Genomic DNA, 24,535 nt, shown 5'->3' with positions numbered 1-24,535 from the left:
CTTAGGGCTAAAGAGATCAAGAGATATGGGAGGAAGGGAGGAATCAGGATATTGAATTCGATGATGCTCAAGATGAATGGTGGAGCAGGCTCGAAGGGCCAAATGGCCTATTACTGCTTCTAGTTTCTATGATTTTAGGGAACATGGGGAAATAAATAGTGATGGCTTGAGGAATGTACATATTACAGAGAAGGAGGTGCTGGAAGTCTTAAAGTGCATCAAGGTAGATAAATCCCCGGGACCTGACGAAGTGCGTCTTAGGACATTGTGGGAGGCTAGGGAGAAAATTGCGGGTCGCCTAGCCGAGATATTTGAATTGTCAACAGCCACAGGTGAGGTGTCTCAAGATTGGAAGGTGGTTTTGTTTCAGAAGGGCTGCAGGGAAAAGCCAGTGAACTACAGGCCAATGAGTCTAACATCTGTAATGAGTAATGAGAGACAGGATCTACAGGCATTTAGAGAGACAAGGACAGGTTACAGACAGTCAGCATGGCTTTGTGAATGGAAAATAATGTCTCATGAATTTCGTTGAATTTTTTGAAGGGGTAAACCAAGAAGGTAGATGAGGGCAGTGCAGTCAATGTTGTTGTCGACATGGACTTTATTAGCAAGGCCTTTGACAAGGTGCCACATGGTGGGTTGTTGCCTAAGGGATCCTGGGTGAGTTAGCCAATTGAATACAAAATTGGCTTGATGACAGAAGACAGAGGCTGGTTGTGGAGGGTTGTTTTTCAAGCTGGAAGCTTATGACCAGTGGTATGCCTCAGGGATCGGTGTTGGGTCCACTGTTATTTCTCATTTACATTAATGAATTGGATGAGGATTTAGGAGCCATGGTTAGTAATTTTGCAGATCACACCAAGATTGGTGGCACAGTGGACAGTGAAGAAGGTTATCTAGGATTGCAATGGGATCTTGAGACAGTCATGTTGGTAAAATGGGCATAGAGGGATATAGGCCAAACGCAGGCAGTTGGGACTAGCTTAGTGGTAAAAAACAAGGGTGGCATGGACAAGTTGGGCCAAAGGGCCCATTTCCATGATGTAAACCTCTATGGGCCTGACTTTACCATTGCGTTGTGCTCGTTTTTGGGCACAAAAGTTTGATAAAATCAGGCATGAGGCGATTAGCACAATCCAGACCTGCCTCTGCGCTAGTTCCCCCTTTACCAAGGCTTGAAAATGGTTGCGATTAGGACTGTACCTGAAATGGGTGTGATGGCCATTTAAATATATTTGCATACATTTAAACTAACTTAATGGGCTTAACACCCAACGTTATCACCACATTCGCCCATCCGGAATTGGCGCAAAACAGACATGCTCCATATAAGTCCAATTTGGGCACTCCATCAGTGAAGGTTAGTGAAGAGGTAAGTGCCAAGTGTCTGATAATTCTCTACGTGAGGTTGGTTGGTGTTGGGGAGGAGGAGGGGAGGGAGAAGGCAGGTCCAACGGCTCTCTGCTTGAGGTCGGTGGGGGGTGAAAGGGGGTTGTCTGCCCCTCTGCCTGTGATCGGTGAGGAGGAGTGGTGGGGAAGAGGGAGGTCCGCTGCCATTCTGCCTGTGATCAGTGGGAGATGAAGGGGGTCCTCTGCCAATCTGCCTGAGATCAACTGGGGGGGAAGGGATGGAGGGGCCCTTGATTGGTCTGGGGATCAGTAATATTGTGGGGATGGGGTAATGTCTAAGGGGGCTGGGGGAGGCATTATCCTGCCTGGGAGTGATGTGGTAGGGTTCTGTTATGAATATAACAGAACCTCAGTTATATTCATAGAATCTCTGCGATGCAGAAGGAGGCCATTCAGCCCATCGAGCCTGCATCGACAACAATTCCACCCAGGCCTATCCTCATAACCATACATATTTACCCTGCTAATCCCTCTGACACTAAAGGTCAATTTAGCATGGCCAATCAACATAACCTGCAAACAATCTAATCTTTGGACTGTAGGAGGAAGAGAGTGCATCTGGAAGAAATCCACACAGACACAGGGAAAATGATGTGATGAAACACGATTAACTGCAAGTAGTTGGCAAGTGATAGGCGTGATGCTCCTAAAATAGCATCTATCTTTTTAGGTGCTTTATGTTGGCCTTTACTATCAAACGCAAGTACTGGATTCATGTCTGGAAAAAGCCACACCTTTCACTCTTTATATGCAGACCATTCACCATTTATATAGATGATCTGGAGGAGGGAGCTGAGTGTAGGGTGTCGAAATTTGCTGATGACACGAAGATAAGTGGAAAAGCAAATTGTGCGGAGGGTGTGGAAAGTCTGCAGAGGGATCTGGATAGGCTGAGCGAGTGGGCGAGGACCTGGCAGATGGAGTACAATGTTAGCAAGTGTGAGGTTATCCACTTTGGCAGATATAATAGTAGGAGGGATTACTATTTAAAGGGCGAAAAGCTGCAGCATGCTACAGTGCAGAGGGACCTGGGGGTCTTTGTGCATGAGTCGCAAAAACCCAGTCTGCAGGTGCAGCAGGAGATCAAGAAGGCAAATGGGATGCTGGCCTTTATAGCGAGGGGGATAGAATATAAAATCAGGGAGGTCTTGCTGCAACTGTACAGGGCATTGGTGAGGCCGCAGCTGGAGTACTGTGTGCAGTTTTGGTTGCCGCACTTGCGCAAGGATATTTTGGCCTTGGGGGGAGTGCAGAGGAGGTTCACTAGGCTGATACCGGAGATGAGGGGGTTAGACTATGGGGAGAGACTAAATGGACTGGGTCTGTACTCATTGGAGTTTAGAAGGATGAGGGGGGATCTTATAGAGACGTATAAGATAATGAAAGGGATGGATAGGGTAGAGGTAGAGAGATTCTTCCCACTCAGAAAGGACAGCAGGACTAGAGGGCACAGCCTCAAGATAAGTGGGGGGCAGTTTAGAATGGAGTTGAGAAGGAACTTCTTCACTCAAAGGGTGGTGAATCTCTGGAATTCTCTGCCCGTTGAAGTGGTGGAGGCTACCTCGCTAAATATATTTAAGACGCGGGTAGATAGGTTTTTGGTAGACAAGGGAATTAAGGGTTATGGAGAGAAAGCGGGAAAGTGGAACTGATCCACTTCAGATCAGCCATGATCTTATTGAATGGCGGGGCAGCCTCGAAGGGCTAGATGGCCTACTCCTGCTCCTACTTCTTATGTTCTTATGTTCAGACATGTGCTTGAAGACATTCTAATGTTGCTTCTAAGTTATTCAAATGTTCTTTTTCACTGGACTCTGTAAATAGAATGTTATCGAGGTAACATTGTACACTAGAGGGACTACCTAAAATCTGATCCATTGATCTTTGGAATTGTGCCGGTGTGGATGTTATTCCAAAAGGCAATTTTTTATAACAAGAAAGGCTTTTATGAGTAATGATGGTAAGCAATGGCTGTGATTCAGTGGCTACATTCATCTGTATATATTCTTGTGAAAGATCAAACTTGCTGAATTTCTGTCTGTTGGTAACCCAACAAACAAATCTTCAATTAAGGAAAGCAGATATTGATCAGTGCACAACACTAGATTTATGGCAATTTAAAAATAATTTTAAAATCACCAGAAACACAAGCTGAATCATTTGGTTTCATACCAGGTACAATGGGAAAAGCTCACTATAATTGGCTGTAACACACTAGTGCTTACAAGTCATACCAATTCTTCCTTGACATTCGCAATAATTGCATATGGCATTGCCCTTGGTTGAATTTTTTTGGTTGACTGTAATGCTTTATCTTGCGTTTCACTTGAACTTCCTTCATTGAGCCAAGTGACTCTTCAAATGCACTCTTATATTTAGCCACAAGATACTGTAAGGTTATTTTGGCACAAACCAATCTGTTTGACAACATTTCAGTTCAACTTTATCTTCGCTGTTGTGGGAAATTTACCACTTTGGAGTCAGGCTTGGAGGTTTCAATAATATAGTTTTATTTCGGGTATGAAGCTTTGGGAGAAAGCACTGGTACCCCACAGTACTTGGCAGCTACCTTCTCAACTACACAATGGTAGTAGATCATTTTTGTACCTTTTAGACAATAGGCAGTACAGACATTAGCAGATCATTAGACACATCATTACAAGTCGAGTAAGCAGATACGGACATCGATAGTTAACACATTGTTACAAGCAGACAGGTACGGACATGGACAGTTAACATATCATTGTTCATAGAATGGATACAAATACACAGTTACGTCCTCTATCAATGATTGATTTTGATATATTCAGTGGCTGATCTTGTTACATTTATGTATTTATGACCCCATCTGTGGCTGACCTCAGACTCATTGTTCTGAGTCCATCCTTGTCTAAAGTGCCTCAAGGTCTGACCACTTCCTGCAGCATTTTGGATCCTGCATGTTTTAACTTGTAAGTAACTATCTGTGCTAAAAGCCAGTGCCTGTTAATGTCCCTTCCCAGATAACCATTTTTGTGCCACGCAGCCATTTTGTGTCCATCACCTTAATTCCCCCATAACATTCCCCCTTTTTGGCCAGGATTATGATTTAATAATTCCCAGACCAACAGCTGCATCTTCACATGTAGGGGTCTATCTTCTTCTTTCCTTCTTCATCGCCTTCAGGGGTTCCCATCATGTATTCTTCCTCAATGGTTACACTGGCTCCTGTCACAATTCGTGTCACCATTGCTTTACAACAGACATTAAGGCGTCCAACAATTAGGCAACAGACAATTACAATTGAAATGAGTATGACCAGTCCATGCAGTAAATTGGATCTCCAGGATTCCTCCATTAGCCATTCCAGCCAGCTACTTCATTTCTTCGGTCCCTGTCTGAAGTTATCAAGTTGTTCTCTGATGTTATTAATGACTTGGGTGATGTTATAGGATTCGTCTGTGACATGGGTTATACATTTGTTTCCTATGATTGTGCATACTCCCCCTTGTGCTAATTGGTAGTCCACTGCATACTGTGTCTGCTGTGCATATAATCTCAATTCAGCCATTTCTTGGTTGACAGCCTCCAGTACTTTGTAAGTGCTGTTTCCCAGGACTGTTAGTCCACAAATGATATGATTCCTTTTTTTTTGCACTAATTACTCCTGCTAACCCCCCTTTCCCCCCCACAGAGATAGGGCTCCAAGAAACCTGTATCCCAGTGATGATCCCACTGTGCCCGGGGTTTCCTAATCAGTGCAGAATTCTTTGCTGATAGTCCGGGTTACTCTCTTTCTCCGAATATGTTCCATCTGAGGGCATGGAACAGTGAGTGGTCCTATTGTTCCTACTGCAAAAAGGATCGGGAGGGTTGTTGTTTCTGTCTATAAGTACCTTTGAAGAGGAATACAAATTCTTTCTTAGCCCAGTAGCATTTAGTGTCCCGATTAATAGTTTGTTTATACTGCAATTGCTCGGTTTACTTGACTCCCTGTTTGATCCCACCGCCTGGTAAGCATCAAACGGGTATGTCCACTTGGCTGAGCTGACATGAGTCCCATTACACTGTCCACAAATGAGCTGCCTCCCCACAGTTACATTCAGGCATTTCTGTTCATCACAGGTGCAAGTAAGCTGACCTCTATTCACCCGACAGTGCTGACGGACACATCGTGTCTATATGCAGGAATTATTCTTGGGGACTAAATCATATGTACATCTCCATCCCTGCCCTGTAAAACAAAGTGGATAGCTTGCATTATCCGAGCAAACTCTTCCTCCCACCTGTTGGAGCCCCCTGCTCCCAGGATCTGTGGAATTTACAAGTTCCACACATCTTCCCTGTATACCTCTTTTATATTTGCCAATTTGTCCCTTACAGGGTGCGTCTAATGTATCTACTGTATATGAGTTGTAAGGGGTCTACCTAGGGCTGGCCACAAATAGGGCTTCTACCGATTGGACTAACGGGTAACATACAGTTCGATTCCTGTGTAAGTGTATATGAGCCTTGTAAAATAGGTTATCCTCCAGCCCAGTCAAGTTTACAGTTGAAAAGTAATACAGTTACATACGCGATTTCATACATGTCCGCCACAAGCAAGTATCAATCTTAATACTTTAAGTTATACAATTTTCAAAAGTTATACTGTGAACCCGAACTCACAGGTACTCTTGCTTGCAGTCTTCACCTGTTTTGGGGAAAACACTCTGGTCACTTTAATTCATTCATTCACTTCTTTGTGTAGTTTCAGCTGGGTCCAATGTTTCCATACACCTTTCCCTCTTATGTCTAGACAGGCACAGGTGTCTCCACTAATTATAGAACATAGAACATTACAGCGCAGTACAGGCCCTTCGGCCCTCGATGTTGTGCCGACCAGTGGAACCAATCTAATCTAAACTATTCCAATGTTATCCATATGTCTATCCACTGACCATTTGAATGCCCTTAAAGTTGGCGTGTCCACAACTGCTGCAGGCAGGGCATTCCACGCCCTTACTACCCTCTGAGTAAAGAACCTACCTCTGACATCCGTCCTATAATTACCACCCCTTAATTTAAAGCTAATTATAACTTCGTATGGCCCATTCCATTTTGATGCAAACCCTGGTTTGTCAGGTAATGTCTTTACTAGAATGCGACTTCCTGCTTCAAACTCTCTCTGTGCGTCTTTATTTTCTTGATTATCTTTTACTAATTTGCGCATCCCTTTTAGTTCCAAAACGTGTCTCCTGATTTTATCTTTTCGTGGACTTACTTTAGTCCCACCTGTTACGATGCTTTCTGGTAATTGCACCGCCCATCCCATCATCAGTTCATAAGGGGTTAGTCTGGTTTGTGGTGGCTCTTAGCCTCATCAAAATAGTGGGCAATACTTCTGTCCACATTTTTCCCGATGTTTGTATGGCTTTAGCCAGTGCATTCTTAAGTGTTCTATTCATACGTTTTACCATTCCAGAGCTCTGTGGGTGGTAAGGGATGTGGAATTTTTGTTTTATCCTCATCAATTGGCACATTGTTTTTACCACCTTTCCAGTGAAGTGCATCCCTTGGTTTGAATGGATTTGTAGGGGTACTCCCCATCTAGGGATTACTTCTTCTGCCAATTTTCTAGTCAACCGTGCTAGCAGTACAATTTGTGGTAGGGAATGCTTCTACCCACCTGGTGAAGTAGTCTATAATAACCAGACAATAGGTTTTGCCATGGGATTGTGGTAGTGGCCCTGTGAAATCTATTTCTGAGGAATGTGGAGGAAAAGAGAGATCTCGGGGTTCATATCCACAGATCTCTGAAGGTTGCCACTCAAGTGGATAGGGCTGTGAAGAAGGCTTATAGTGTGTTAGCGTTTATTGACAGGGGATTTGAGTTCAAGGGCTGTGGGGTTATGCTGCAACTATATAAGACCTTGGTGACACCACATTTGGAATATTGTGTGCAGTTCTGGTCACCTCACTATAGGAAGGATGTGGAAGCATTGGAGAGAGTGCAGAGGAGATTTACCAGTTTGCTGCTGGGTTTGGAGGGTAGGTCATATGAGGAAAGGTTGAGGGAGCTGGGGCTTTTCTCTTTAGAGCGGAGGAGGATGAGAGGCAACTTAATAGAGGTTTATACGATGATGAGGGGGAGAGATAGAGTGTACGTTCAGAGACTATTTCCTCGGGTGGATGTAGCTGTTACTCGGAGGCAAATCTATAAGGTTCATGGTGGGAGATATAGGAGGGATGTCCAAGGTATGTTCTTTACTCAGAGAGTGGTTGGGGTGTGGAATGCACTGCCAGCTGTGATAGTGGAGCCGGACACATTAGGAAATTTCAAGCGGTTATTGGATAGGCACATGGAGCATACCAGAATGATAGGGAATGGGATAGCTTGATCTTGGGTTTGGACATAGCTCAGCACAACATTGAGGGCTGAAGGGCCTGTACTTTGCTGTACTGTTCTATGTTCTATGCTCTGTGATGACATCAAGAAGTTCCATCCCACCATCAGACTCACCATGGACTACTCCCCGGAATCGATTGCATTCTTGGACACTCACATCTCCATCAAGGATGGTCACCTCAGCATTTCACTGTACTGGAAGCCCACAGATAATCTCACAATGCTCCATTTCTCCAGTTCCAGCCTAAACATGTTAAGAAGCCATTCTCTATGGACAAGCCTTCCGTATACACAGGATCTGCTCAGATGAGGAGGATCGCAACAGACACCTCCAGACATTGAAAGATGCCCTCATAAGAACAGGATATGTGTTCGACTCATCGATCGACAGTTCCGATGAGACACAATGAGAAACTGTATCGATCTCCTCAGAAGACACAGCGGACAAGTACCCTTCGTCGTCCAGTACTTCCCCAGAGTGGAGAAGCTACAACATCTTCTCCAGAGCCTTCAACATGTCATCGATGAAGATGAAAATCTTGCCAAGGCCATCCTCACACCCCCACTTCTTGCCTTCAAAAAACGCACAACCTCAAACAAACCATTGTCTGCAGCAAATTACCCAGCCTTCAGGAGAACAGTGACCTGACACCACAAAACCCTGCCACAGCAACCTCTGCAAGACATGCTGGATCATCAACACGGATGCCATCATCTCACATGAGAACACCATCCACCAGGTACACGGGACATACACTTGCAACTGGACCAACATTGTCTACCTGATACACTGCAGGAAAGGATGTCCTGAGGCATGGTACATGGGGGAGACCATGCAGAAACTATGACAAGGGATGAATGAACAGCTCAACAATTACCAGGCTGGAGTGTTCTCTTCCTGTTGGGGAACACTTCAGCACTTCAGCCACTGATTTTTGAGTAAGTGTTCTCCAAAGCGGCCTTCACGATACATGACAATGCAGAATCACCGAGCAGAAACTGATAGCCAAATTCCACGCACGTGAGGACGACCTTAACCGGGATCTTTGGTTCATGTCACACTTTCTGTAACCCCCATGACTTGCCTGGGCTTGCAAAATCTCACGAATTGTCCTGGCTGGAGCCAATACACATCTCTTTAACCTGTGCTTAACCCTCTCCCCACTCACATAGTCTATACATTTAAGACTTGATTACCTGTAATATCTCGCATTCCAACCATTATCTTGTTAATTGAGTTTGTGTCGATATTTGCCCCGTTTGTGAACACAACTCCCACTCACCCGATAAAGGGGCAGTGGCTTGTGCTACCAAATAAACCTGTTGGACTTTAACCTGGTGTTATGAGACTTCTTATCCTGTTTAAAAAGCCAATGGATCTAAGGAACCAACAGAAGCTGATTTCTTAATAGATGTTATTGTCTTTAGAACTGAAATTGAAAGTAGCATAATTTTTCTATAAATATTTCAGTGCCTGGGGCATTTCAGCTAAAAATTTGAAACAAGACCTTTGCTTTTTTCCGATGAGATCATTTGTCTGAGTTGCATGCATAGCTCACTCAAGCATGTGATGATCATCATGCTCACATCCCAGAGGCAGAACTCAGTGAACGGACCACGATGCAACTAGGGACTACTATATTCACGAACTTGAACACACATTGTTTCCTACATTTTAATTAACTCTGAATAAATTATCAGTGTAATCTAATGGGATGGACTGTGTTTCCATGGTGTGTACTAGATTCCTGATTTTGAGGGTGCCTTTCAGTGAGGCATATTAAGATGACCTCATAAAAGACAAGAGCAAAACTAAAGGCGTATTGTGAATGTCTGAACCCTGACATTGAATTGCAGCTTTTAACTCATTCCCGGAATCCTGCTGTTTTCTTTCCAGTTAATTAACAATACAACGGATGCCTAATGCTTTTTATACCAATTATACCAATAATTAAGGGGCTGACCTGACTAAAATGAATCAAGCTGCTATTCCCTGCAAATGTTTTTCACACTGAATACGCACATTTGAACTAAGACTTAATACCTCCCACTCTGTTGGACAAATGCTTAATCACAAAGCTTAATGCATTCTATTGCAAATATCCATGTTTAATAGTGCTGCTGAAATGTATGTGACAAGCTACCTTCGACAAGCATAAAATAAAGATATGAGGATCAAAAGGATAAAAAGAATGATGTGATCTTTGGAACACTCCAAATTCTGAACTGACAGGACACATAGCCACATAATGACATTCACTCACAAAGCTTTTACTTTGAACAACAGGCAGGAAAAATCAGTTAACACAGAGTTGCGAGGCTGTAGAATTCACTTCAAGGGTGGAGGTTGAAGCAAGGGTTATGTTAACAAACCAAACTAGATTACATAGATGGACAAAGCAAAAAGTGATGAAGGGAGATGGGTGCACTATGGCTAAATTTGTTTGGAATTGCTTGCTTGTGTGGAGGGTAAATACCAATGTGGACTGGTTATGCTGAGTGGCCTCTTAGTGTATTGCAATTGATTTGCATTTCTATAACTTTGAAATTATTTCTAAAATTTTAGAATTGAATAAAATGGAGCTGAACATAACTGTTTAATACATTTTCAATAGGCAAACAATTTATATTGATACTTTACACTGTGAAAATGTCTTCAAATTTGTTCTTGTAAACAAAATTTAAAATGGAAGCTTGGCAAGTGGTACCATACAATCCATCCTGTAATCAGCCTCTGAATGGGATGGCATTAAACTGTGTCAAAGACAGTCAGTAAATGGGTTAATAGGCAGCATAGTGGCACAGTGGTTAGCACTGCTGCCTCACAGTGGCAGGGACCTGGTTTGGTTCTCAGACTGGATCATTGTCTGTGCGGAGTTTGCACGTTCTCCCCGTGTCAGCATGGGTTTCATCTGGGTGCTCCGGTTGCCTCCCACAGTCCGAAAGATGTACTGGTTAGGTGCATTGTAAAATTCTCTGTCAGTACCTGAACAGGCACCGAAGTGTGGCAACTAGGAGATTTTCACAGTAACTTCATTGCAGTGTTAATATAAGCCTGCCTGTGGCACTAATAAATAAACTTTAAACAGAGGTTAAGCCCAGAGGGCCCAGATATGTCGGTGAATAGCAGGAGTCATATTCCGCATGTAACTTCAATGTAACATATGGAATTACTCACAAATTACAACACTGCGTAGTCTATTTAGTACAAGAAATCTGAGCTGGTGTTTACTCTTTATTCCAGCAATAATCCTATTTGCCCATCCTGTTTCCCTGTATCATTTTATTACCATTTCCTTCAATCATGATCTTAGCTATTCTTAAACTTTGATACTTCCTTGATTTCATTAAACAAACTCCAGCAGTGTATTAAATATCTTCACAAGGTTCCATGTGAATAAAATTAACTTGGGGATATTTGATGCTGACATTTGGCATCTAAGTAGAAAGAAATTCACGAAAATTATAGAGAGATGAAGCAAAGACTTCAGAGAGCTGGATGAAGCCAGGTCTGTCTGAAAGGACCTCTACTCGGCAACAAATAAATAAAGAATGAGGCTTGGGGCCTTCACTGATGTGATGACACACACACACTGCAGACATTGCAAGGAACACAAAAGGTATTAATTAACAAGTGTGATGTCAGAAGGAGTTGGGCAACAGTATACACAATGCCCAGAAGTCCAAGTAATAAACAATTTATTAATTAACCCACGTGAAGGCACATAGCCAAGTTCATAGTTAAGAAACTGGAAAAGTTACTGAGGCAGTTCTCATCCAGTCCTTAATCAAATTCCAAATCATGTTCCATATCCACAAAGCACACTATAAATTTACACACAGGATTCCACTAGCTTTCACTCTAAAGCTCCCTCTTTCAGCAGGATTCAGCACTTGCCTGATATAGGCTGGTAAGGCTGCACAGCTGCACCTTACTGGAAACAGAGTCCTCCTCAGTCTGTCATGTGACTTTCTATGACCATCTTGCACAGCAAGCCTATACTCAGCAGCCATGTTGAAAAAGGAACCCAGCCAGCCCCTTCTGATATCACACAAGGAAAAACATGTACAGAGGCTCACAGCCTCCCTAAAGTGACCCATTAGTTGTCCCATTCCCTCCATCTCTTGCATGTGCCTTCTGGATGGCCTCTGCCTAAGGTTGGATTCCGTCTACTGGGATGATTACTCAGTCCCAGTTGCTTCCTCAAGCCAAGTCTCCCTCTTCTGCTGTGTTATGCTTAAAGGGACAAACACCACATCTGACTTTGGGAAGAAGATGGACTTGCATGAGGGTACCTTTTACTCAGCAACAAATAAATTGAGGGTGAGCCTTTGGACCTTTGCTGACTTCAGGGAGCTGGAAGATGATGGACCTGTGTGAGAGCAACTCTACACAGCAGTAGATAAATAAAGGGTGAGACTGAATTCAAAGAGTTGTGGGAGATTGAATCTCCATGACAGCAACTCCACTCAATAGCTGGCTGAATTTGAAAAAAAAATCACGCAGTGATATCATAGATCATAGAACCCTACAGTGCAGAAAGAGGCCCTTCGGCTCATCGAGTCTGTACTGAACACAATCCCACCCAAGCCCTACCCCCATATCCTTACATATTATATCCACTAATCCCTCGAACCTACACATCCCTGGACACTAAGGGACAATTTCTTAGCATGGCCAATCAGCCTAACCCGCACATCTTTGGACATCACATCACATTACAGGAAAAGTATATGGGTTGTTTTGAAACTGCAACTGAGTTGTATCTTTTGTATCTTTAATTAAGGTGTATTGCAGTTAATAAATGAGTTATTTATTCAGATTTACCAGTACTAGTAAGCTTTATGAACAGTTGTAAGGTTTAATAGGTTAGGGCCAAGAGAAATAAAGTTAATAAGCGAACCATTGTAAAATAATGTCAAAGAACAAAGAAAAGTACAACACAGGAACAGGCCCTTTGGCTCTTCAAGCCGCCGCTGATCATGATGCCTGCCTGAATTAAAACTGTATGCACTTAAGGAGTCCATATCCTTCCATTCTCATCCTACTCACGCGTTTATCTCGTTGCCCCTTAAATGCTTCTATTGTATCTGTTCCCACCACCTCCCTAGGCAGCATATTCCAGACATTCACCATCTTCTGTAAAAAATAACTCGCCTTGCACATCTCTAAACTTTTCTCCACGCACCTTAAACTTATGACCCTGAGTACTTCACTTTTCCACCCTAGAAAGGAATATCTGATGATCCATCTAAGCATGCCACTCATAATCTTATAAATCTTTATCAGGTCACCCCTCAACCTCTGTCGTTCCAGTGAGAATAAAATGAGTTTATCCAACCTCCCCTTGTAGTTAATGCCCTCCAGACCAGGCAACATCCTGGTTAACCTCTTCTGTATCCTCTCCAAAGCATCCACATCCTTCTGGCAGTATGGCGACCAGAATTGTACACAATATTCTAAATGAGGCCTAGCTAAGTTTCTGTACAGCTTCAGCATGACCTGCCAATTTTCATATTCAATGCCCTGACCAGTGAAGGCAAGAATGCCATACGCCTTCTTGCCTACCTTATCCACCTGCATTGCCATTTTCAGTGATTGGTGGGCACGTATGCCCAGATCTCTCTGCCTGTCAATACTACTGAGGGTTCTATCAGTTACTATATAATTCCTACATACATACCAACCTTCCAAAATGCATTATCTCTCACTTGTCCAGATTAAACTCCATCTGCCGTTTCTCCGCCCAAGTTTCTAACCTGTCTATATCTTGCTGTATCCTCTGACAATTCTCTTCATTTTCCTCAACTCCACCAATTTTTGTGTCGTCTGTGAACTTACTAATCAGACCAGTTACATTTTCCACCAAGTCATTTATATATACTATGAACAACAAAGGTCTCAGACCTGATCCCTGTGCAACACTGCTAGTCACAGCCTTCCATTCAGAAAAACACCTCTCTACTGCTACTCTCTGTCTTCTATGGCCAAGTCAGTTTTTTCTCAATTTGGCCAGCACTCTTCTGATCGCATGTAAATTCACCTTTCGTACCAGTCTAATATGAGATATCTTGTCAAAGGCTTTACTGAAGTCCATGTATACAACATCCACTGCCTTTCCCTCATCTATCATCTTCACCATTTCCTCAAAAAGCTCGATCAAGTTAGTGAGGCACGACCTCCCCTTCACAAAACCATCACTACACTAAGTCCAATTGAGTAAATCCTGTCCCTTAAGGACCTTCTCCAATTATTTTCCCACCACTGACTTAAGATTCACTGGCCTATAATTTACTGGATTATCTCTGCTGCCCTTCTTAAACAATGGAACAGGATTGGCTATCCTCCAATCCTCTGGAACTTCATCTGTAGTCAATGAGGATACAAAGATTTCTGTCAAGGCTCCAGCAATTTCCGCCCTCGCCTCCATCAGTATTCTAGGGTAGATCCAATCAGGCTCTGAGGACTTATCTATTTTAATGCTTTTTAAGACGCCAAATACCACCACCTCTTTGATATCAATATGACCCATAATATCTATATAGCCTACCCTAGGATCCTCATCCATTAAGTCCCTCTCTTTGGTGAATACTGATGCAAAATATTCACTTAGTATCTTGCCCATGTCCTCTGGTTCCATGTCAATGTGAGTAAAGTTAAGACATGGCAGGCCACCTTGATCCCAGGAGATGGCTGTCCTGTAGTATGTGGAAGGTTGTGGATGCTACTAATCATAGATGTGTAGAGTCATAGAGGTTTACAACATGGAAACAGGTCCTTCGGCCCAACTTGCCCATTTTAATCCCTAAGCTAGTCCCAAATGCCCTCGTTTGACCCATATACCTCTAAATGCATCTTGCCCATGTAACTGTCTGAACACTTTTTTAAAGACTCTACTAATACCTCTGGCAGCTTGTTCCAGACATTCATCAGCCTCTGTAAAAAAATTGTCCCTCTGCACCGTTTTGGATTTCTCCCCTCTCACCTTAAGTCCATGCCTTCTAGTTTTAAACTCCCTTACCTTTGGGAAAAGATATTGATTATCTAGTTGATCAATGCCCCTTATTATTTTATAGATCTCTATAAGATCACCCCTCAGCCTCCTACATTCCAAAGAAAATTGCAGGGGCCTTGGCAGATATATTTAAAATGTCGGTATCCACGGGTGAGGTGCCGGATGATTGGAGGATAGCTCATGTTGTTCTGTTGTTTAGAAAAGCTCAAAAAGTAATCTGGGAAATTACAGGCCGGTAAGTTTGATGCCAGTAGTGAGTAAATTATTGGAAGCAGTAATAAGAGATAGGATCTACAAATATTTGGATGGACAGGGACTTGTTAGGGAGAGTCAACATGATAGGTCGTGTTTAACCAATCCATTAGAGTTTTTCGAGGAGGTTACCAGGAAAGTGGATGAAGGCAAGGCAGTGGATGTTGTCTGCATGGACTTCAGTAAGGCCTTTGACAAAGTCCCACATGGGAGGTTAGTTAGGAAAGTTCAGTCGTTAGGTATACATGGAGAGGTGGTAAATTGGATGAGACATTGGCTCAATGGAAGAAACCAGCGAGTGGTAGTGGAGGATTTCTTCTGAGTGGAGGCCTGTGACTACTGGTGTGCCAAAGGGATCAGTGCTGGGTCCATTGTTGTTTGTCTTCTGTATCAATGATCTGGATGATAATGTGGTAAATTGGATCAGCAAATTTGCTGATGATACAAAGATTGGAGGTGTAGTAGACAGTGATGAAAGTTTTCAAAGCTTGCAGAGGGATTTGGACTAGCTAGAAAAATGGGCTGAAAAATGACAGATGGAGTTTAATGCAGACAAGTGTGAGGTATTGCACTTTGGAAGGACAAACCAAGGTAGAACATACAAAGTAAATGGTAGGACACTGAAAAGTCTAGTAGAACAGAGGGATCTGGGAATACAGATACATAATTCCCTAAAAGTGGCGTCACAGGTAGATAGGGTCATAAATAGTGCTTTTGGAACATTGGCCTTTATAAAGCAAAGTACTGAATATAAGAGTTGGAATGTTATGGTGATGTTGTATAATGCATTGGTGAGGCCGAATTTGGAGTATTGTGTACAGTTTTGGTCACCTAATTACAGGAAGGATATTAACAAGGTTGAAAGAGCGCAGAAAAGGTTTACAAGGATGTTGCCAGGACTTGAGAAACTGAGTTACAGAGAAAGGTTGACTAGGTTAGGACTTCATTCCCTGGAGCTCAGAAGATTAAGGGAGATTTGTTAGAGGTGTATAAAATTATGATGGGTATAGAAAGAGTGAAAGCAAGCAGTCTTTTTCCACTGAGGCTAGGGAGAAAAAAACTAGAGGACATGGGTTAAAGGTGAAGGGGGAAAAGTTTAAAGGGAATATTAAGGGGGTTTTCTTCGCACAGAGAGTGGTGGGAGTGTGGAATGAGCTGCCAGATGAAGTGGTGAATGTGGGCTCACATTTAACATTTAAGAAAAACTTGGATAGGTACATAGGTGAGAGGGGTGTGGAGGGATATGGTCCAGGTGCAGGTCAGTGGGACTAGGGAGAAAAATATTCTGGCCGCTACTCCCTCTAATCTACGCACCACAGGACACTGAGGGGCAATTTTAGCATGGCCAATCAACCTAACCCACACATCTTTGGATTGGGGGAGGAAACCACTGCACCTGGAGGGAACACACGCAGCCACGAGAAGAATGTGCAAACTCCACACAGACAGTGACCCGAAATAGGAATTGAATCCAGGCCCCTGGAGCTGTGAAGCAGCAGTGCTAACTACTGTGCCACCCTAATACTTATCTGTATTGAAATCCATTTGCGAATCCACAGCCCACTTTCCTAACTGATCAAGATCCCCCTGTAATTTTTGATAACCTTCTTTGCTATCAACGATACCTCCGAATTTAGTATCATCTACAAAATTACTAACCATGTCTTGTACATTCACATTCAAATCATTTATATAAACAACAAATAACAAGGGTCCCAACACTGTACCATTACAGTCTTTATAGTCATCGACGGACTCACTTGTTTCTAATTGCCTCAGCCCAATGTATGCTTTCTTCTTTTCCTAACCAGAGCATCAATTTCCCCTCATCAGCCAGGGAACCCGTCAGCTTGTCGGCCTTTCTCTTCATCCTAACAGGAATATATTGCCTCTGGACCCTTGATATCACACTTTTAAAAACCTCCCATTTGCCAGTCATTCCTTTCCCTTCAAACAGACTCACCCAATCGACCTCTGCTAGGTCCTGCCCAATGCCTTCAGAATTGGTCCTGCTCCAATTTAGGACCTTAACCTGTGGACCTATCCTATCTTTTTCCATAACTATTTTAAAACTAATAGTGATTGATGTTTCAGTGGGGGAGCATTCTAGGCATCGTGACCATAATTCCATAAGGTTTCGGGTGGCCACATGGAAAAATGTGGCCCTCGGTGAGGGTGTTTATTTAGGCGATGTCCAATGACATCCAAATCAGACAGGAACCGAGGAATGTGAATTAGGAGCGGCAATTTGAGGGCAAATCCAGGCCTGGCATGTGGAAGGCTTTCAAAGGCTAGTTGATTGAAGTGCAGGACAGGCATGTCCCCATAAAAATGAAGGATAGAAATGGCAGGATTTGGGAACCATGAATGAAAGAGGAAATTATAAGCTTAGTCAAAAGGGAAAAGAAGCATACGGTAGGCCTTGACATCTAAAAACTGATGAAATCCTTGAGGAGTATAGTGAAAGGAGGAAGAAACGTGGAATTAGGAGGGCTAAAAGGGGCCATGAAATGTCTTTGGCAAACAGAGTCAAGGAGAATCCCAAGGCTTTTTATGCATATATTAGGAGCAAGGGGGTAGTAAGAGAAATAATTGGCCCACTCAAGGACAATGAAGGCAAGTTATGCATAGAGTCAGAAAGTGGGAGAGACCCTTAATGAGTACTTTTGTATCAATATTCACCAGGGAGAAGGACATAGTGGATGTTGAAGTCAGGAGTGAATGCGTTCTAGAGAATGTCAGTATATCTAAGGAAGAAGTGTTGGGTATCCTAAATTGCATTAAGGTACGCAAATCCTTGGAGCCAGGTGGGATCTACCCCAGATTACTGCGGGAGGCAAGGCGAGAAATAGCTGGGGCCTTACTAGATATTTTCACATCCTTTTTGACCATAGGCCAGATTGCAGAGAAATGGAGAATAGCCAATTTTGTTCGCTTGTTAAAGAAAGGAAGCAGAGATAATCCACAAAATTGTCCGGTGAGCCTGATGCCTGTAGTGGGCAAACCTTTGGAGAAGATACTGAGAGACACAATATATGCGCATTTGGAAGAAAATTGACTAATTAGTGAACAGGCAGTTTTATATGTGAAGGATATGTCTCACCAACTTGATTGAACTTCTTGAAGAGGTGACAAAGATAATTGATGAAGGAAAGGTTGTGGATTTAGTTTATATGAACTTGAGTAAGGTGGAACCTTGTCAAACACATGGCAGCCTGCTACACAAACTGAACTTACATAGGATTCAGGGTGGGCTAAATGGATGCAGAACTGGCTTGGTCATAGAGCGTAATGGTGGAAGGGTTTTTTTCAGGCTGAGATTTGTAAGCTAGTGGCATTCTGCAGGGATCGGTGCTGGGACATCTGTTGTTTGCAGTATATATAAATGATCAGGAGGAAAATGTGGTGGTGTGATTATTAAATTCGCAATTGACACAATGATTCGTGTAGTTGCTGATGTTGCCAGGGATTGTCAGAGGATACAATAGAGTACAGAACATAAGATATGGGAGCAGAATTAGGCCATTTGACCTGTCTGCTCTGCCATTCAATCATTGCTGATATGATTGGAGACTTGGGCACAGAAATGACAGATGGAGTTTAATTACTGACAAATGCGAGGTGATGCCTTTTGGAAGATCAAATTTAGGTATGAATTACACTGTATATGGCAGAACTCTAAGGAACATTAACAAACAGAGGGATCTGGACATGCAGGTCTACAGTTCCCTAAAAGTGGCAACACAGGTGGCCAAGGTGATTAAGAAAACATATGACATGCTTGCCTTCATCGGTCAGGGTATTATTGCAAATCATGTTGCAGCGATATAAAACATTGGTTAGGCTATGTTTGGAGTGTAGCGTGCAGTTCTGGTCACCACATTATGAGACGGATGTGGAAGCTTTGGAAAAATGCAAAGTCCACCAGGATGTTGTCTGGTTTGAAGGCATCAGCTATGAGGAGAGAGTGAATAAACTAGGATTGTTTTCAGTGGAAAGTCCAAGGTTGAGGGAAATCTGATAGAGATTTACAAGTTGTGAGAGGCAAGGGCAGGATGGATAGTGGAAGTGTCAATTACAAGGAGCACAGGTTCAAGGTGAGAGGGAGGAAATTTAAGGGAAGTTTTTCATGCAGAGTGTGTTGGTTGCCTGGAACATGCAGCCGAAAGAGGAGGTGATGGAAAGAGGCACATTAGAAAGATTTAAGAGGCGTCTGGATGGGTACATGAATAGGGAGGGAATAGAGAATATTGTCCGAGTAAGGGAAAGATATTATTTTTGTTTACTTAGGGCATCATGATTGGTGCATGCTTAGAGGGCCAATGGGCCTGTTTCTGTGTTATACTATTCTTTCTTCTTTGTTCTAAACTGAACAGGTTGTTTCTGTTTAAGTAGCACTCAATAACTCTCTCAACTGGACCATTCATTACTTTGCTGATGATTCAGAATAATGAGGTGGGAAATGGTTGGATTGTTTTTAATGGACAGGATATAACTTCGGCAATTTTCCATATTGTCAGGTAGCTGCCAGTGTTCTGGCCATACTGGAACAGCTTGGCTAGGGACGCAACTAGTTCTGGAATTCAAGTCTTCAGAATGACAGGTGGACTGTTGTCAAGGCCCAGAGCTTTTGCTGCATTCAATTTCAGCTGTTTCTCAAGATCATATAGAGTGAATTGAATTGTCTGAAAACTGGCAACTATGATGGTGGGACCTCCAAGGGAAGGCTTAGATGAACTTGGCTGAGGCTGGCTGTAAATGCTTCAGTCTCATCATTTGCTCTCATCATTGAGGATGGGGATGTTTTTAGAGCCTCCTCTTCTTGGTTGTTGTTGAATTGTCCACCGCAATTCAACACAGGATGTTGCCGGACTACAGATCATTGATCTGATCCATTAGCTGTAGCATCACTTAGCTCTATCAATAGCATGCTGCCCCCATTGTTGGAAGCACGTGTGTGTTTGCTGTGTTATAGCTTCAGCAGCTTTGCGCCTCATTTTTATGTGACTTGGTGCTCTCCTGGCATGATCCCGTGAGCTGGAGTTAATCCCTGGATTGATTGGAAACGAATATGTTGGGTCTTGGGTTCACAAATTGCAGTTCAATATATTTCTGCTGCTGATAACTCTATCGGGTGTTAATCATGTTCCAGTTTGGGCTGCTAGATCTGTTCTAAATCTATTCCACTTAGCACAGTGGTCATGCTACATAACACATTGGACAGTGTCTTCAGTGTGAAGGCAGGTCTTGGTTTCCACAATGGCTCTGTGGTTCTGTCTCACGGACGGATCTATCTGCAACAGATTGGTGAGGACGAGGTCAAGTAGGTTTTATTGTTGGTTCCCTCATCACCTGCTGCAAACCAAGTCTGGCAGATAAATTCTTTAGGACGCGACCAGCTTGGTCAGTAGTAGGTGCTGCCAAATCTCCACTTGGAGTGCATTGTATGTGCTTTCTACACTCCAGTGCTTATTAAGAGGTGTTCAACATGGGGGAGTACTGATTCATCAGTTGAGGATGAGAAATATGTGGTAATCAGCAGATGGTGTTCTTGCTCATGTTTGACTTGGTGCTTTGAAAATTCATTGGATATGGTGTGTTTTTTTTTGTATGGCTTTATGAGTAGATGTTGCTGCCACATTTTCAACATCAAGTTCCCTAACCTGGCCAAATGTTTTGGAGAGGAAAAATAAGTTCTGGATGTTGCCTCTAAACTTCACTTGGGGGCAAGGTGTTATGTGCTTCATGGTTTGATCAGGTTTTCCTCAGTTGCAGCCAGGTGAGGTTTTTAGTTGCCACTTGCATTTCAGGTGGCCACATGAGCTATATCCACTGCATGTGCTATTGAGGGTTGTACACCTGCTCCAGAGGAGATTGAAGCCTGAAATGTTGAGTGTGAGTTAATGTTTATGTGGTAATGTGGTTAATTCTAAGGGCAGTTGCTTTGTGTGCCATGTAATTGGGCTGAACCCTTTGGAGTGGTTGTGTGGGAGTTAATAATCCCTTTATTGTGGCAGCCAATTCCATTTGCCTCCAGTTATGATTCCAAGAATCACTCCCAGCTGACTTTATGCCTGATCTGGTGCATCTATGTTGCTGTTGGGACTACTCATAATCAGGGATGTTGATTAAAGCTTCGGGCCTTTGGACGTATGATATGATTTGTTGCGTATGACTATGTCAGGTTGTTGCTTGACTAGCCTTGAGAACAACTCTCTCAATTTTGCACAAGCCCCCAGATTTAAGTGAGGGACACCTTGCAGATTGAGCTGGACTGGGTATGCCTTCATTGTTTCTGGTGCACAGGTTGATTCCAGATGGTCCATCCATTTTCTTTCTCTTACTTTGAATTGTCTATAGAGGTTAATACAACTGAATGGTTTGCCGGGCTGATTTGATGGGCAGTTATGGTTAAGCACATATGCTGTACTCTGGATTCACAAATGGATTAAACTGGATGAGAACAGCAGATTTTCACCTCTGGAAAATATCAGTAATCCAGATCAGTAATTATAATTAGCTTCATGATCATTATTAATGAGACTAGCATTTTATTCCATTTTTATGAATTCATTAAATTTCAATTCCTCGAGCTGAAATGCATTGAAAAAGGAGACAGATACAAGATTGAAGAATAAAACACTTTAATCAGATTTTTGCCTAAAGAACAGGCCCAACTAAAATATCAATTATTAATATGTTGACTTTTGATATACTTGGTCAATAGTCATCAAGAAAACAGAGCCATTATGTTAGAAAATTGAAAATCTGATTTTCTGGGAAGGAGCTAGCATGTTCCACAAAGAGAATGACTGAGAATATAACCCTGTCAATTCCAGGCTGTGCTGTCAGCACTGGGATAAAGGTATGCACAAAAAAAAAGGCTCAGGAGAGTCGAGTGTTCAGAGGCAGGGTAAGGTGGTTGGGGGAGGAGGGGAGAGAGGAGGCTGGAAAGGGTGACAATTAGAGGAATAATTTGTGGTGAGACTGTGGAGAAGTTTGAGGGTGGGCATTTTAAATTTAATGTGTTGGGGACAGGGAGATAAGGTAAGTCAATGAGATTGGAGAATGAGAAGAGAACATAATGTGAAACCAAAATCACTTTACAGAAATTTGCAGAAACTGGAATTCAGAATAGAAGGGAGGTTAATAATTGGTATACTAGACTCTAATCGCTTTGCAGCCTGTGCAGTGAAGGGGGGCAGTAGTTTTGTTTTGGAAAGAATATTTAAAAACTGCAGCATTGAAGAATGCCGAATATTCTTTTCCCAAATACAATTGCTTCTGCCACAGCAGATATTTCAGAATTTCACATCAGCAACCTAACCACTGTTTTCAATGAAATTCCCTGAGACAATCAGCACAAAATATATATTATTACAAAATGACAGAGCTGTGAGGAGCTTAATTAACTTTACAGCCCCTTCTTAACATCTCAATAGAGACTAACCAATATATTGAGCAACTAAAAGTAAAATGTATTTGAGTTCCTGGGTGAGAAATTAGGTTTATTAGTGTCTGTCATTTTTGGTGCTACAAGACCCCTCAATTCCCCAAAATGGAGTTTCCAGCAGCTGCACACACTTGTGGACTGAATGATGCCAGACTCCACATTGTCCACCAAAGCCATATAGAGGAAGCAGATTAATCACTCCCCAGTGTTGATCTGATGTCAGCAGTGCCATTTTGGAGTTCAATGCTCTCCTGTAACCTTGGTTTGATTTATTATTGTCACATGTATTAACATACAGTGAAAAGTATTGTTTCTTGCATGCTGTACAGACAAAGCATGCCATTTATAGACAAGGAAATGAGAGACTCGAGAATGTAGTGTTACAATCATAGCGAGGGTGTGGAGAAAGGTCAACTTAATGCAAGTTAAGTCCATTCAAAAATCTGACAGCACCAGGGAAGAAGCTTGTTCTTGAGTTGGTTGGTACACGACGTCAGATTTTTGTACTTTTTTCCTGACGAAAGAAAGTGGAAGAGAGAATGACCAGAGTGCACGAGGTCCTAAATTATGCTGGCTGCTTTGCCGAGATAGCGGGAAGTATAGACAGAGCCAAAGCATAGGAGGGTCGTTTGCGTGATGGATTGGGCTACATCCATGACCTTTCGTAATTCCTTATAGTCTTGGGCAGAGCTGGAGCCATTCCAACCTGTAATACAGCCAAAAATAATGCTTTTTATAGTGCATTGGTAAAAGTAGGTGAGAGTCGAAGCTGACATGCCAAATTTCCTTAGTCTTCTGAGAAAGTAGAGGCATTGATGGACTTTCTTAAATATAGTGTCAGAATGGGGGAATCAGGACAGGTTGTTGGTGAACTGGGAATCTAAAAACTTGAAGCTCTTGACCCTTTCTACTTGGTCCCCGTTAATGTAGGTGGGCATGTTCTCCTTTACGCTTCCTGAACTTGATGACAATCTCCTTCGTTTTGTTGGTATTGAGGGAGAGATTATTGTTGTCGTAACAGTTCACCAGATTCTCTATCTCATTCCTGTTCTTTGCCTCATCATTGTCTGAGATCTGACCCATTACAGTGGTGTCATCAGCAAACTTGAAAACCGAATTGGAGGGGAATTTGGCCACACAATCATAGGTGTATAAGGAGTATAGTCGGGGGCTGAGAACAGAGCCTTGTGGAGCATTGGTGTTGAGGATGGTTGTGGAGGAAGTGTTGTTGCCTATCCTTGCTGGTTGTGGCCTGTGAGTTAGGAAGTTCAGGATCTAGTCGCAGAGGAACTTTGCACAGCTGAGTATGACTGCTCAATACACCAATTAATATCCAATCTACTTAGAAAAGGGTGAGGAGCTCATAAAGCTCCCTTAGCTTTAGGGAAGGAAATTTGCCATTCTTACCTGGTCTGGCCTATATGTAATTCCAGACCCATAGCAATGTGGTTGACTCTTAAGTGATCCCTGAAATGGCCCAGCCAGCCACTCAGTTTCCAAACATCACAAAGTCATAAGAAATGGAACCAGGTGGACCAATCAGCACTGACTTGGGCATCAGAAATGATAACAGAGAGCGCAGCTCTGTTGACCCTGCAAAGCCCTTGCTCCTAACATTTGGGGACCAGTGCCAAAATTAGGAGAGCTTTCCCACAGATTGGACAAGCAACAGTCTGACATTGCCATTCTCATGGAATCACTTGTTATAGATAATATGGGTGATTTTCCTGCCTTGCCATACCTGGCATAGATCTCGCTGATCCTGGTGAATAGCATGCAAGCCTAAAAGTAGGCATTGTGCCCGATGCCAAACAGATTATAATTCTCTAGACCTCATTTTTCAGGTGCAAACCAGATCTTGCCCAGAAAGGGTGCATGGCTGATTAGCATATCTAAAGTAGCATTTAAATACGCATAGCCTTTTCAACATCAGATTCTCTCAGGTCCTGAGATCATCTGACCCTGGGGTGTAGCATGAACCCAGCAAGAATCATTACTGATCTCCAGGAGCAGAGACCAGACATGATGGCTATGCTG

The sequence above is a fragment of the Carcharhinus amblyrhynchos genome, chromosome 5 (genome assembly GCF_965287045.1).
Source record: "Carcharhinus amblyrhynchos chromosome 5, sCarAmb.v2.hapA, whole genome shotgun sequence".
NCBI lineage: Eukaryota > Metazoa > Chordata > Chondrichthyes > Carcharhiniformes > Carcharhinidae > Carcharhinus > Carcharhinus amblyrhynchos.
This window is presented reverse-complemented; position numbering follows the sequence as displayed.